Consider the following 16,863-nt stretch of genomic DNA (forward strand, 5'->3'; position numbering starts at 1 on the left):
TTTTTTAATTAATTATTTTTATTTTTTACAGACTGCATTTTGATCCATTGTACACAAAAGGGGTACATCTTTTCATTTCTATAATTGTGCAGGATGTATATTCATACCATTCGTGTATCATACATGTACATAGGATAATGATGTCTGTCTCATTCCACCATTTTTCATAACCCATTCCCTCTCATTTTGCTCTACATAATCTAAAGTTTCTCCATTCTTCTCTCACTCCTCACCCCTCCATCCCCATTATATATCATCATCCACTTCTCAGGAAAAACATTTGACCTTTGTTTTTTTGGGATTGGCTTATTTCACAGCACATGATAATCTCCAATTCCATTCATTTATCTGCAAATGCCATAATATTCTTCTTCTTTATGGCTGAATAATATAAAACAAAAAATGGGCCAAGGAACTGGACAGATACTTTACAGAAGACGACACACAGGCGATTAATAAATATATGAAAAAGTGTTCAACATCTCTAGTAGTTAGAGAACTTCAAATTAAAACAACTCTAAGATTTCATCCTACTCCAACTAGAATGGCTATTTTCAAGAACACAAACAATAATAGATGTTGGCGTGGATGTGGGGAAAAAGGCACACTTTTACATTGCTGGTGGAGTTGCAAATGGGTGCATCCACTCTGGAAAGCAGTGTGGAGAATCCTCAGAAAACTTGGAATGGACCCACTTTTGACCCAGTTATCCCACTTCTGGGTTTATACCCAAAGGACTTCAAATCAGCATACTACAGTAAGGCAGTCACATCAACGTTTATAGCAGCTCAATTCACAATAGCTAGATTGTGGAAGCAACATAGATGTCCTTCAACAGACGAATGGATAAAGAAACTGTGGTATATATACACTTGGTGCTTTTTGTTGGTGATTTTGCTGTTTACAAAGGCCCTGTGCACAGTGCTAAAGTGCTGTCTAGCATTCCAAAGCACTGCAAACTGTGACGTGCTTACTGGGAAAGTTCACGTGTGAGATGAGCTCTGCTCAGGTCTGAGCAGCACTGGTGGCTGGTCATGAGCACAGTGTTAACAAATACACAGTCTATATCCAACAAGACATCTTAAAACAGAGACATTAAGGAAGGTTACATACTGACTTGCTTATTGGTTGATGCAAATTTTGTCAACTTCCGCTTTTTGTTTCCAAACCCCATACATCCACCCAATGCAATGGCTCAGGATTCACTAATTCCACATTCACTTTACTGAATGTGACTGCCGTGAGCAAGGATCAGCTGCAGTGACTTACTTCCTTGGTATGACTGTGATCTTATGCTCTTCCATTCTTCATGAATATGCCTACTCTGTAACCCATTTTCTATGAACCTTGGTATGGTATGCATGGATGCACACTTGAACACACACCTGCACATACACACACAGGAAATACCCTCTCTAGCATAGGACTATAATCTTTTGACTTATTTATAATTTGTGTTATGTATCATGATATTTACTTTTTGTTAAATTCACATTTTAGCAATATGCTTTCATCAGCTAGTGTTTGGTCAGATAAGACATATTTTTTCCATACATTTTCTCAGTGCCATGTTAAATTGCTTGGTTTTACCCAAATTCTGTTCTATTTGTTCATTCTGGTTCATACAGCTTTGATGATACAAAAACATGTCTATAGACTGCCTTGCTTTTTTTGTAACTGTGTGTGTGTGTGTGTGTGTGTGTGTGTGTGTGTGTATGTGGTGGGGGGTGATGCTAGGAATTAAACTCAAGACCCCACACTCATTAGACAAATTCTCTATCACTGAGCTACATTCTCAGCTCTTTTTTTAAAATTTTTGTACCATGGAGTAAATCCTCAGATTCTTAACCCCTAAGTCACATCCTCAGTCCTTTTTATTTTTTACATTGAGACAGGGTCTCACTGATTACTTAGGGCCTTGCTAGGTTGCTGAGGCTGGCTTCGAATCTGAAATTCTCCTGCCTTTGCCTCCCAAACTGCTGGAATTACAGGCCCGTGCCACTGTGCCTGGCCCTGGTTCTTTTTATTTTACTTTTGAGATTGTCTCATTACTTTGCCCAGGCTGGCTTTGAACCTGTTATCTTCCTGCCTCAGCATCTCCACTCCATACCAGTAGCTGGGGTTATAGGTGTGTGTCACAAGGTCCAGCTTTGTAACTGTTCTGTAATAGTAACATGACCCATTCAAAGACATCTTTTCAATTTTACAAATGAGTTCATTAAGTTTTTCAACAGTGTTTATAACTACTCTTCTTAGTTCATGTTACAAATATTTCATTGATTTGTATACTCAGGGCTAGCAAACCAAAATCTATGTCCCAATGACAGCTGACAAACAGAAATAAACACTCTATTCCCATTTCAGTCTAATTGTTGACCAAGGGAATTACAAAAACACAATATGTAATTTAAAAGTATATGCAATTAATTTATTATGTCATAACTTATCAGATATTCTTTATAATAATGTCTTTCCCTAGAATAATCCCATTTTTTGATTGTTCAGAAGAGTCCTAGTACTGGATCAATATCTAGAATAATAGATTGAAAGGAATAATTTACTTCCTCATAATAGTTGAATAGTGTAAGCATGTTATTTAACTTGTGACCTTAGTTTTCAGGAGAAAAAAGGATTTGACTTTGATAGTGAAATAAAATGATTTATGTTAGAAAGAAAAATTATTTAGAACATATTAGAGGGTATTTGTTTAATAGTAGTCCCTTTCTCTTTTTTCTTCTTAATAATTGTTATGTTAAACTACCACAGGCATGATGGATTAGTTCTAGTTATATAATAGAAGTTCTATTTCATTCTTTACATTTCCAAGAAAATATTTTGGGAAATAGGAAATATTGTATAACTTCATGTGAGAAAATGTGAAATATTTAAAGAAAACCTGTTGTGAGTTTCACAATGTGAGAAGACAACTCAGGTATGTAGCATAGGAAAAGATACCTCAAAATGCACTTATCTTAAAGGTTAGCTGTGAAGTATTAAAGAGTGTTTTTATGCTTGCAAAAAAAAAAAGAAAAAAGAAAGAAAAGGAAAGAGAACCCAGGGTAATACTTCCAACATGGTGCTAAAAATTCCAGTGCTTACCCAGAAATGGATTTTATATTAGAGGGAAAAATGTACTCATCTTATTCCTTAAAAGAGATGCGGTCCCTCCTATACCCAGCACACGGTGAGTATTATGAACCTTCTAAATGGGAAGGGAAGTGAAAATGTCAACCTGTAATCCATAGATCAGGAGCTGAATCCACCTGTCACCCAGTGCAGGGTGCTCTGCCAAAAACAGCCCTCAGACAGACAGTTCTCTTGATTTCCCCAAACTTCTTCCTGAAGTAGGCTTTTATTTAAGTAACAGCAGAAATGGAGAAGCCCTGGTCCTCTATAGCATTTATTGGCTCTCTCTTTTAAAGCATCTATTTTCCTTTGATTTTTAATTGTCTTCCTTTTTTATCTTCATATTTTAAATAGCGAAATTCAGCCAGAGAACACTTTTTTGGCGAGGACAGAATCTCTTCTCGCCTCCCATCCTCGTCTAGCCGAAAGCAGGTATGGCTGAGAATGCAAAGTCTGTGTTTTCTAGGAATCCTGTATGGATCCAGTTTTACAAACAATTTCTAGTTAAGCAAAAGAAGTCACATGGCAATGTTTAAGGTAGATCCCTGGCCAGAAAAGCTGCATACCTTAGGTTACTACCTCTTATGAGCAAAGAGAATAGCATTTAAAACTTCAGGCATAAGCCTAAGTGAAAAGGAAAAGCCAGGGGTGGTCTGGGAAAGGAGTGAAAACCTGGGGAAGCGCGAGCGTATGTTTATGCAGCCTCCTGTTGCCTGGCAAAGCCACTCTTATTTATTCTATTAGGGCTGCAAGTGACACTCTAAATGAACAGCAGAGGGCAGAAGGCTTGCAGAGCCGTTTTGCAAAGTAGGTAGGTATTTCTTGAAAACAGGTTCGATCGAATGTTAAGAAGAATGCTAGACAGCGTGAAGAACTTCTTCTATGAACTGATAGTAGTTTTCTGCAAGCCAAGCCCTGCCTCACCGACTGGCTTGTTATATCGCCCAAATTTAAAACATTTCTGGTTGCAATAGTAAATGATAAAATACGGCTTGAACCAAATCATGACAACATGTAATGAAAGCAGTGAGAAAATGTAATGAGTCTGCAGACCTGCATGTCAGGCAAATCACTGTGAGATTTCTGGGGACCATGGCAAGTTGCTCAAGCTTTCAGCTTGGAAGTCTGAAATTCTGACATTTGCTTTTATTCTCATGCAAGTGCCCAGAACTGTGTATCCTGTTCTCCCTTCCAAGATTGGTAGGCTATTCCTCATCATCCTGGCTATCCTCAACTTACCTCCCTGACCACCACATACAGAAAAACGATCTTGTTACCTTTTCTCAGAAAACTGAATCAAATGATTAAATTAGATAAGATGACAATGATAAGCAAGAAAGAGAAAAGCAGGGGATGATTGCTGGATATAACTAGGTCACAAAACCTTCTCGAATCCCTAGCAAAGGCCTCATTCTCCATGCGGACACCATGTTTCCAGGTCCTGGCCCAAAAAAACTCGCTTTCCCTAAGTCTGCAGTTTTCTGGTCTGTTGCTCGCTGAGAGAGGACAGATGGGTTAGCATAGGATATGTCAGAGTCTTAGGTCTGTTGTACCATACGTCCTCCTATTTCTTCCAAAATTGACAACTCTACATTTGTAATGGATTTCCTAAGCACTTGGTTATGTTTCCTTAAGAACAAAAGCAAAGATAGACCCCAGCTTCTACTGCAGAAAGTAGCACTGGCAAATACTTCCAGAAAAGGACTGTACCTGATGTCTGATTTAAACACCCTGAAGTCAGAGAGGACTTCCAACCAAGTCAGTCTTATTCAATCAACTTGAATGTCACCTGCAGGCTACTTGGAACAAATGTGCTTCAGGGAAAGTTAGGATATGCCAAGCATTGTTTATTAAATTGAATGCCATTCTCATAATGAAAGCACAAAAAGTCTAAATGGAACTGTTACTACCCTAGAACAAAAATCTCTCTGCCCGGTCTCACATTCATGAAAATCTAAATAGCAAGAAAGTGCAAAAAAATGGAATAGAAAGGTAAATTCCAAACAGATTGTTTGAACTCGTGTTTCTTCACCGGCAAAGTAGAGCTAGAATTGCTGGCAATGTTCATTTATCCCTGACTGTGCATCTAAGTATCTTACTGCATCATCTAATTTAATTGTCACTACTGTCTCCCGAGATTCCCATTTGGGCATTATATAACGTGCTCAATGTTGGAAAGATAATAACATATTTCAATGTTTTCACACTAACCATTTAAACCAGGCCAATTTCCGTTCTATAAACACCTCCTTCTTCATGGTATTCACATCATTGCCCTTGACCTTCAAGCCACCTCACTCCCTCAGTCACTTAAGACCTCCTCTTTACTCACTGTCTCGTTTTCACAGAAAACCTTCTGATAGCAATAAAACATAAAGTGGAAAAAAGGATTTGATTTAGATACATTTTTTTCATGTATTCATCTAATCACTTTAAGTCTTTAATATCGTTTTGCATACCTTGTCCTTACCAATGTAGTGTGGGTAATACTCAAAGGACTATTGCACTAACCAATGTTTGTAGCTAAGTGAGACTCCCCATCTCCCAGTTAGAATTGCAGAATGCACTAAAGATCCCTGTAGACTCCTTTAATTGTCCTACCCCAAAGTGAACCATTATAGGAAGATTTCATCTCTACAAAGATAAAAGCAAGATCTAAAAGAGGCTTGGACTAAAGCTCAGTGATAGATGACTTCCCTAGCATGTTCAAGGTTCTTTATTTTAAATAAAAATTAAAGAGTAAATAAATAAAAAGAAATGTACCAGAGAAACATAGAGGTAGGAGTCCCAAGAAAGAAAACTAGGGAAGGGTTTTCCATATGGAGCTAAACAATGTTGGAAATATCAGTTCAGAGACAATTAAAACAGAAAATATTTAACTAGGAGCCTAAGAAAGTCTGATGATTTCCTTTTCACTTGTTATCTCTTGGCCTGTATAGATGAACGACATCAGAACACATTAAGAGAGCCAAGATTTTTTGTTTGTTTGTTTGTTTTGGTACCAGGGATTGGACTCAGGGGCACTCAACAACTAAACCACATCCTCAGCCCTATTTTGTGCTTTATTTAGGGACAGGGGTCTCACTGAGTTGCTTAGTGCCTCACCCTTGCCTAAGCTGGCTTGAATTCAAGGTCCTCCTGCCTCAGTCTCCCGAGGCCCTGGGATTACAGGCATGTACCACTGTGCCCCGCCGAGAGCCAAGATTTTTATCCAAGGTCTTTACACTCTGCAGTGTGAGGTGGTGTGGTCCAGCTAACCACAACCATCACCTCTTATTTCCTTGTGTCCACAGCAGATACAAAAAGTGGAGTGGGGATGGGTCAGAAGGATGGGCATATGGGTCCATCAGGTAGGGAAGTGTCAGGGGCACAGTTGAAGAACAGTGAAGTCACTCAGTTGGGTAGAAAGAAAAAAAGATAATAACAGATTCCAGAGAGAGAAAATGTCAGGACAAATTACGTTTTGTCCATAAGGAGAAAAGGAGAAAAAAAAAAAAAATACAAAACAATTTTCTTGCACAGATCTGCAAAAGCTCAATTATATGCCTAGTACAAAAGTACTCTGGTCAACAATGTAAACACAACTCGAGGCAGAACAAAACGCAGAACTGTAGCTGTGTTCCACTCACCCAAAGGTTGGATCTTCAGTGTGCAACTGGGCTAGCTTTCCAGGCGGGCTCCACAGCAAAGCCACGTGACGAAGCAAGCCCCAGACTGCTCAGGCGGAAAAACACGGGAAACAACTGTCAAAGTGAAGAAGGACATTAGGTAAGATTCAAACAAGCACAGACCAGCAAACAAACAAAAACAACACAAATGCCATACATTCCTTCAACATGTAGGAATGTTGAAATCAGAAACAAAATGAACTAAATGGCACATAGTGAGTAGCTTCAACAGAGGAATGTAAAGTCCGGTATAAAACATACCCATTAGTTCACAACACGAATATCATGCTACAAAATGACTGCCATGGTATTGTCGTTTATATATTTGTTATTCCTCAAAGGTGATGCTGTGCATAATATCCTGAGAGGCATGGTGTTAACATGGGGTAACAGTCAAATGCATTCCTGAATAGCAATATTCAGGTTTATTTTAAAGCCTCACGTCTATGAAAGATTTATTTCATCTTAAAATTTAGTTTGGCTCTGAGTGTGGTGGCACATACTTATATAATCCTAGCAACTTGGGAGGCTGAGGCAGGAGGATCAAAGATGGAGACTAGCCTCAGCAACTTAGCAAGTTACTGCCTCAAAATTTAAAAAATTGTGAAAAGCTGGAGATGTAGCTCAATGATAGAACACCCCTGGGTTCCATCCCCAATTAAAAAAAAATTACAATTTGATATTCAATTGGGTCACTAATGACTTTAAAATTCAAATATTTGTTACTGAACACCATTATCGATAGCATGTAGGAGCCCGCTATAAAAAAGAAAGGTCTCAATGACCTTGAGTTACTCTGAAAAAAATAACCTCAACTTCTATTCATGTAAACGTGGGGACAGCGTGTAAACCTTTTGCATAAAAAGATGGAATATACAAATCCACCGAAAGCACCTTGTACATTGCCTACTCCTTTCAGAACAAGTCAGCCGACGTGGTCACCATGACAGCTACTACTCCAGTGCCACAAGCTAAAATCCCATCAAGAAATTCTGGATTCATTTTTGTAATAAATGATTTTTTTGAAAAATGAACCCCCCCCCCCCCCCCCGAAAAGTGGAAAGGCACCCAGACGAACCACTTCGGACAGGAACTCACACAAGAGATTTTATTTGGCAGACGAACATTGTCTGCCCTGAAGAGAGAGAGAGCACCCGAGAGAGGGCATGGCGGGCGAGCTTCGCTTAAGTAGTTGAATTTCCCCGGCTAAGCATCATCTGGCCAATCGCTGAGCAGTTCAAATTTGCGGGCTAGGGCTAAGCCAATGGCTGCTAAGCACAGGATGACAGATGGACCAATGGCTGGCTAGGATGGCAGACTGACAGCTGGGGGTGCTGTCATGCCTCCTTGCCTTTCCCCGCAGGCGTGTCCTGCACCCGACCGCCTAGGAAGGAGCCCCACGAGATCGTAGGGTTTGCTGGTCTTAGGCAGCCGGAGGCCTCGAGGTGAGAGCCAGACTGTAGGGCAAACCCAGCGCCTGCCTGCTGCCTGCCGGGGCCAGCCGACAACTGGCGGGTTCACCTCTGCAGCTTCCAACCTACAGTTCCACATCCACCCGCAGGGCAGCCCACTGAGCAGGCCACTGAGCACTACACCCCCTACACCGCCTAAAAGAGATTACATATTAAACTAGTCCTTCACTAGGTATCTATTACTTTCTAGGCCCCCTCATTCGGTGGTCAAGAGGTAACCTCTTAAATACACCAAGGGGGTGGTGTCAGTATTGAATGAAAAAGAGGGAATGAGAAAAGGTGGGAAAATAACTGCAAATAAATGACTCTGGTTAGCTGAGGTCATCCTCATGCTCAGCTGAGCCCATCTTGAATCCCACGAACACATTCCTGGACACCCTCCCCAAGAGGTCAAGTAGTGTTTGTAGACCAGTGTCTGTATCCTCCCTGACCATCCTGCCCTCTGCAGACTCCTGACACTCTGGAACACAGTTTTTGAGTGTTACCATGCTGGTCTTGCAGATAGAGGACTTGCTACCATGTAGTGGAGAGTGTGGAAGGCAGATCTTCAGATTGGGGTTTGAATTGTGAGTCTGTCAGTCATAAGCACAACACTGTTCAAGGTTCCTGAGACTCACTGAGCCTCAGTTATTTTTTTAAATCTGTAAAATGGCACTAAAATACCTTCCACACAAAATTGAGTAACATTGAAAGTCAATGTTTCTGCCACACATGGGGACACAACAAATGCCAATCACCATGGTGGCCTTTCTTGTTAAGTCACCTTCCTTGTTATGGTACCTTGATGCTGTAGCTATAAGGAATTGGTAAGTATAGAGTTGTCTAATCAAATATGTTTAAAAGACAAAGTGACAAGACCAGGCAGAATTATAACCCTTATATGAATATGCTTTGCTTTTGCTTTGTTATTTTTTGAGTTTTCAAGTTGGCAATCGGAGCCCAGCAAAGCAATGTGGCTCTTTGATTCTCTCCTTAGAAACTCTGTAGTCTTTATCATTGTTATATCACACAACTTTAGCACTTAATTATAGCCTACCTCAGAATAATTAGGTGTCCTTATAATCATGTCTGTTTACTCATTTGTGAAGTTCTGATCCTTTAATCTCTCCCGAATATTAGTTTTTAATTCCATTAAGAGCCACAATTTAACAATTTTATTACTAAGTAACATTGCAAGAGTAGAAGATTCACCAATGGGTGGAATCAAAAATTACTTCAATAATTAAGAGTAGTATAAAGTCATCAAATTCCACCTGGAAGATGGAAGCATGCAGGGCCATTTGCCTATGTAACATGGCCAGCTGTGCAGCCCTGGGCATCTCTGCACCTTGAGAGCCTGCGGTGGGGTCAAAGGCTCCTCTCAGTCAATCAACAATTTGTTCTAAGGTTAAGCTACAAACTATCTGGAATAATTAGACTCAATGTAATAAGACAGTTGTCAATTTTAGGCAATACAGCAATGTTGCTTGCTTTGTTATTTTATATAATATTAATTGTGAATTTAAAGGCCTGTTGCTGGGATGCAAAACAAAAACGGGCCTGGTCAGTGTACATGGTCCACTGGGTACAGTGTGCGGATGGAAGGAGCAGGTCTTCAATGCCTGGCTGAACGCTCAGCAGAAACCCCTCCTAGCTGTGTGAGGCAGGACAAATGATAATCCTCTGCATTCCTCAGACTCCTTGGTAAAAGAGATAATAACAGACTCTAACTCATGGGATTGCTCTAAAGATCATACAGATAATACATGCACAAAATGACTGGCAGAAAATTATTATTTATTATCATTAGAGAAATAGAATTATATAAAAATCCACTAAATTCTGAACTTTCAAATGTACACCAAATTTTGTTATATGCTTTACGAATCTCTCTCAAATGAGTAAATGAGAAAAAAATTTAGATCAGCGTATTTCTCTCATCAAATATTCAATAACAAATGGCACATGCTTTAAAATAATACATTTACTGAATTTTGTTATTTATTAGGATTTCATCTGTGTTAAGATATAATCAGATGAAGCTCATATGGTAACCAAAATTAAATGTCCTTATTAAATGATTATAATATAATTTAGCAAAGCCAAAATTCATAGCTTTTTTCTGAAATAGAAATTTCTTTTACATTTTACACACAGGATTTTATATAACTGCAATGTAATATGACCTAGATTTTTAAAATTATTTTCGAATATCCTCTTGTAGTATCATTGTGAAGAAAATCGAAATGGTTCACTTAAAAAGAGAGTGAAAGTCATTCAAAAGCACAAGTTAGTGATAAGCATTGCTTACATTTTGTTGAGAATCATCCTAAATTTCTCTGTAAATAAACTTATCTGGTATAGATAAAAACTGTACATAAATGGGACAATATTGTAAACTGATTTTTATTACAAAATATTTTCTCTATTAAAATGTACTTTTTAGATTACTGATGGCAGTCAATGTAGGACAAGTTAGGAGACAAGCTAATTATTTTAACTTTCCATTTAAAATTTGTAGGAAATTTGAAAAATTTAAATATCCTATTTAAGAGTTTTATAAAATAAGCAATTTTAAAAAGTTAAACATTATTGATACTTGTGGAATAATTTAGGGATGCCTTGATTTTCATCTTTTAGATAGATGTTCTCCATCATTAAACATAAAAATCAGAAAAACGAAGCAAACCACAGACTATATATGTTACACAAATGCCACAAATGGAAGTGATAAAAAAAAAAAAACTATAAAAAGCCACATAATAGGAATAAAAATTGCAAGATGTTGTTATCTTCATTCAAAATACCAGTTCCCTTAATGGAAATTCAGTTTATAGGCCTAAGAGAAATATTAACAATTTCCCCTTCAGATATGAACAGAATAATATTACAATGTGAGGAATGGGAGATTAGTAAATGCAAATTAATTGACTCCTTTCTAATGAATAAAAATAAAGATTTCATAGACAGAAAAATATGAGCCTATGAGTTTCATCCCACACACAGAGGAAAATGAAATGGCAAGTTCAAATGAATGAATTTCATAATACTCAAGCCAGCTTGCTTTCCACTGTTCATGTAAAGGTTTGGGAACTTCAGCCTTATTCAAAAATGGAATATTCTGAGTAGAAATTACAGATTTCTCTGTTACTTAATAAAGAAATTTTATAATGAGAAATTTGCACTTGCTGCAGTTTTATACCATAGAAAATTATCATTTGGTCTGGGCATACTAAAACTAGTCAATGGATACCATTCACTCATATTTTCTTTTTTTGAGAAATACTTCATTGAGTGGTGATTGTGTCCTCAAGCTCTGGGTCTATGCTGGGAAATATGGTACTCCTCTGCTATATGGAGTTATTAAAATGTGACTAGTTTGCAATGATGTGTAGTATAAGGGTGGAACACAATACCTCCCTTCACAGATTTAGTATAAAAAATGTAAAAATATCTCAACAACCTGTTCATATTGGTTGTACATTGAAAAGTACAGTTTGTTGTATTAGGGCAAAATAAAATTTACTAAGACAATTTCATCAGTTTTCCTTTCACTAATTTTAATGTGCCTATTAGATATTTTTCAGGCACACATGTGGCTTATATAGTACTTCTATCAGATGACTCTCCCCGACACAACAGTGGTGATACGCAAAGAACACAGGCCTGTGTATTCATGGAGGCTGCCTGATTGTGGCCAGATGCTAATGCTGTTCAAGGACCTGTGTCAGAGAGCAGGGCTGGTGCATTCAAGTAGAAGATGCAAGCCAACCCCTGAAACTTTGCCATGTAGTAGTACGCATCAAAAGACTCTGAAGTGATGATGCTATTAAATATGGATAACTTAAAATATAATGTTGCTTCATACAAAAATAATTTCTCCTCTAAAATGATGGCTTTATACATTGCAATTCACTTCCTGTATCATGGGAAGCATGTGACCAGTGTGCACTGCAGAACCCACCACTGGTCCTGTGGATGTGGTCCTCAGACTTCAGGCAGAAAAGCAGATCTCACATTGTATTTGCTTTCAGTGGCAAATTTGTATGGTAGAGCAAGAGAGTGGCCTCATTATAAATGCTGTTTGAAATCCACTCATATCCCCAAGCTAGCTAAGTTGGATCTTAGGAGGAGAGAATTAAGAGAATACATTTCAAAACATCCAGAAGCCCCTGAAGCCACCTTCAGGATCTGAAGGTCCACTGTGGTTCTGACAAATAGATTGGAGAATTCTCCAATACGTGTTAGAAATTAATGAGCAGAGGATGATATTTGGTGGTCCTGACCAACTTCACAAAGAAATGATGGCCATCCAAACAGCAATGACGAGGTATGCTTAGAAAATGTTTAAAACAACCTGAGCCAGATTTTTAAATATGCTTTATTCCCTCAAAAATCACTTCTATCCAAAGAAGACTTTTATTCTTGTTATATGGAATCTTGGAATCATGGAATTTTCTTAAGATAACACTTCAATTGATTTTCTTCATCCTCTTCATCCAGAGATTTCTACAATAATCTGTCAAATGCTGGCATGGTTTTGCTTAGAATACATGGCTTCTATCATAAAGATACACCAAACGAATCCAAATACAATCATATTTACGACTTTCAAATGCAGGGTATGAGATTCAAAGCTTATGTTCAAAGTCTTGAGGAAAAGCAAAAAAAAAAAAAAAAAAAAAAAAAAATCTACAGAAGTTTAAAAAGATCCTCTATGTAATACCAATTCATTAAGCAATTTTGAAAGGGTCAAATCCTATTTTGCTTAAGGGTTATCTGATACAGAAATCACCACAGTTATGTAAAATATGCACTCTCTTCCTGCTCATTTTCTGAGTGAATAAATATTAGACCAATTTTATATAGAATCACTTCAACTTGAACTAATAATTGTGTATTGCATGCCTAGAATAATGTTTGTTTCAGAAGGATACATATAAAAAGGAATGCAAAAGAAAACATCAAATCAGTCACTAATTATAATTAATTCATAGATAGTTGAGGTTCATTTGCTTTTGCTAAAGTATATAAAATAGTACTCATATGGAAGACTAAAGTGCAATCAATTGAGTACTAGATCATATAAGGATCATTTTTATTTATTGAATAACTTTAGGATGCAAAATATCATATTTTGTGACAAATTGGAACAAACAGAATTTTGTATGACTCATCAGAAGCTGTGGACCTTTTGTTGTTATTTATTTTGAAAGAAGTACACGGGTCCTTTTCAAAAAATGTGAAATCATTAAGAAAAATAAACTTGCCGAGAGATGTTGCTTGGGATTTGATTTGCATTGGAACGTTCTGGGACATGTGTTATTGAAATATATAAGGAGATTTATAAATTTATCATCATCTCTTTTTACATGGAACTAACCATCAGATGAAGGATACTTTTCCAATAATGAAAAGAGTCTGACCTTTGTGCATGGAAGCCCCAGTCTATTGCTTTGTTTTGTAAGATAGTAATTATAACTTAACCTCTATTCACAGCAAACTATTTAATTGTTCACCCGATCCTTTTAAATATCGCCCACAATATCCCTCAAAGAGTTCTCTACTTGTTTGTCATATTTGTTTACGGATATGGAGACAAATGAGCACCTTCCCTGAATCCCCTCAACCTGGATTCCTACCATTTAGGGAGAGTTACCAGAGTGAAAGAGTGACTAGTGATCAAATGAGCTAACAATCAAAAATTGTACATCAACAAACAATCACCCTTGGAGAGAGCATGGCAAGAAATATAGAATAACAATGGCCTTCCACAGGAAACTATAGAACTACCAAAGAAGATGAGAAAAAAAAACAAAAACAAACAAACAAAAAAGCAGCACAGACCTTCACTTTATAAGTAATTTGGTTTTCAAACACACAAATCCTGAGTAGTGCTGGAATATAATGAAGTTTACTGGAAGCACTAAATAGAGAATTTTTCACACATACAAAATTAATAGAATCGAGGTAGTAGTCCGGTTCATGTACAAAAATTTTGAAGCACCTTTCAATTGGCTTTATCAGCATTCAGTTTGAAATGAGCAATTTACAAATAACCGTAATTGATTTCTATCTGTGCCTCAACAGAAATTCCCAGTGGACTTTTATTTATCAACACATTATTATTTATCACTATGTTTTTCTTGTAGTTGGCAGGAAAAAAATTGAAATTGTATCTCTTTAAAAAATAACTCTTATTTCTTCCACCATTCTAACCTCACACACCCAATTGTGCATATATACACATGCATGCACACACAAACACACACAGGCACACACTGTCTCTCCACATATGTGTACACACCAACTCAATACAGGCCACTAGCATTGGAAGGAATTTACCCTATGTTGAATATTTCAGAGGAATAGAGTGGAGAAGGGGGTAGAGAAATGTGGAAATGACATGTGCTTGCAATATTTTAAACATTAAAGATCCCATATACCAAATGTCATACAGATATAATTATACTTTGGGAGTTTTCTTAAAGTATAACCATTAAATGGATCACACTTTAGAATATTAAAATAAAAGGTTATGTTCTAAATTTTAAACAGAAACCATGCGTATTTTAATCACATTGCTATCAGATGTAATGGTGTCAATAAAAATTAGGGAAACACATTCAAAATCAATTTTGGGGTTGAAAATCCTCATTGCGTAAGGTGCTAGAAGAAGTAATGTGAATTTTTTTTTCAAAAGGAGAAATAAAAATGACCCGATTATTTACTGTGTTATTTTCACCAACATGAACTGTACCCTTTAAAACATAAATTCTCTATTAGGAGTAAACATAACACTTGAAACAAGAAATCAGCATGATTACTATGTTAAAAAAAATATTTCCAGAAAATCATTATATTAAGCAGCAAACAAATGCCTTCATCCCTTTCGCTACCCTCCCTCTAATTAATTAACAGATTGGCACAGTCTAAGAACTAAATTTATTTTCAATTAAAATAAGAAGCCCATATGTCATGATAATTTTTTGTTACTATTTCTAATGCGCAAAACAAAGGTTTGCTTTTAGCATTGAACGTAGTAATCACAACAAATCCTTTAATTTTCAATAACTGTAAGGATACTTCAAGAGTTGTTCTCCTAGCAAGGTACTACCTCAATGGTTAATCCTATTAAGAACTGAGCCGTGTACTGCAACTAAATCCCCTGGGGAATTTAGGAATCAGAGGCTTATGCACACTCAGAAGGCAGCGACTTTTATAAAGGGCTCTATTATATGAGGGACAAAAGAATACCACTTGTGTACTTAAATATCATCTGCTTTTCCTTCCAAAATACTCCATTTTTAAGTAAAGATATGTGATTTAAATGTATTTAGAGTTTAGCTTTTGGCAGGGCTCTCGTTTCTGGTAGAAGTGCCATCTGCGGGCCCCATGGCTCACTCGTAATGATATGCTTACAAGCTGCTTCCCCTTTCTGCACAATGTACCCTTTCACTTTAACATACATTTTCCATAAATTTTTGAATAACAAATTGGGCTGTGGAAGTTTGTTGAAACGGGACAAGAGAAATGCCTGTAGGCTAGAAAATGACGAATTTACCAAAGGAATTGGTGTCCAGGAAAATATCCACCCCACTCCCCACCAACTCCCAGCCCACCTAGCCTGAGCTGTGAACCTTCCCAAGTGCAGAGGAAACTTCTCCCTTGGATAGGTTAGGTCTGTACATTAACTTGGGCAAAGAGCCCACATGCCTGCCATTCATTACACCTGCTGGGTGACAAACAGACCAGAGTCACCAAGCAGCCTCCCAACGTTTGATCTCCTGATATCGCCAGATGTCTTTCCCTTACAGTCAGACATAACCACAGTCATTAATACAGCTCGCCTGGCTGGCTCTTAATGGAGGGAAAAAGTTGAGTTCTAATCTAAAACCCTAACTACCCAAAGCTTTCAGTGTGTGAACATGTAAGCTATTAAATATGTTTCAGTTTGTGTAACTTTCTGTTTAAGAGAACTGATTTCACTGTCATGATGGGAACTGATACACATGGGCAGATTCTATACATTTCAAGATGGAAGACCGGTGTCAAGCAGCATTGGGCTTCTGAATTTTGAATTTAAGCAACAGAATTCACCTTCCCTTTGTTTTATGCATAAACACAGTAGAATAATCTGGACTGTTGGCTTTAATTCAAATACACCACTTAATTGAAAGGTAAGTGAGTGAAAACCAACTAAAGTCAAGGGAAGTCTTGGACAGAGAAAAATCTAGGTGCTCCTCTCCTGACTCCCCCCACCTGGGTCCATCAGTACTCATTGAAGTATCTACTGATAAGATTCAATGAAGGAATTCAAAAACAATCAGATGTCCAGGTACATTCTAGAGCTACTGAATAAGAGTCTCCCAGGGTGAGCTCTAGGAATTTTAAAAGTTCCTGTTTAAGGCTTTTGAATCCAATCTTAGACCTTGAACTTGGCACTCCTGGCATTGCTCATGAGAATACAACTTAGCAGTTTGACTTTCTTCTTTTCTAGTCAGGAAATGTTTACAGCCCTGCCAGGCACTGGGCTCTTGGTATGCATGGTCTGCAAAACACAGGTTTATCTCTGGAGTGTCAATGCCTGGCTCTAGTGACAGTCACAAGATACCTCA

At 37.6% G+C, this 16,863-nt stretch overlaps 1 protein-coding gene across 1 annotated transcript in view; it reads right to left on the minus strand.

The window, feature by feature from the left end:
• LOC306664260 (teneurin-2-like) overlaps positions 1-16,863 on the minus strand; it is a gene marked incomplete at its 3' end in the record, with an annotated part of 356,427 nt that overhangs the window by 262,618 nt on the left and 76,946 nt on the right. Inside the window, exon 2 of the mRNA XM_079145108.1 lies at positions 6,756-6,869. The remainder of the gene's footprint in view (positions 1-6,755; positions 6,870-16,863) is intronic.

Source organism: Sciurus vulgaris, assembly GCF_902686455.1.
Source record: "Sciurus vulgaris genome assembly, chromosome: 6".
NCBI lineage: Eukaryota > Metazoa > Chordata > Mammalia > Rodentia > Sciuridae > Sciurus > Sciurus vulgaris.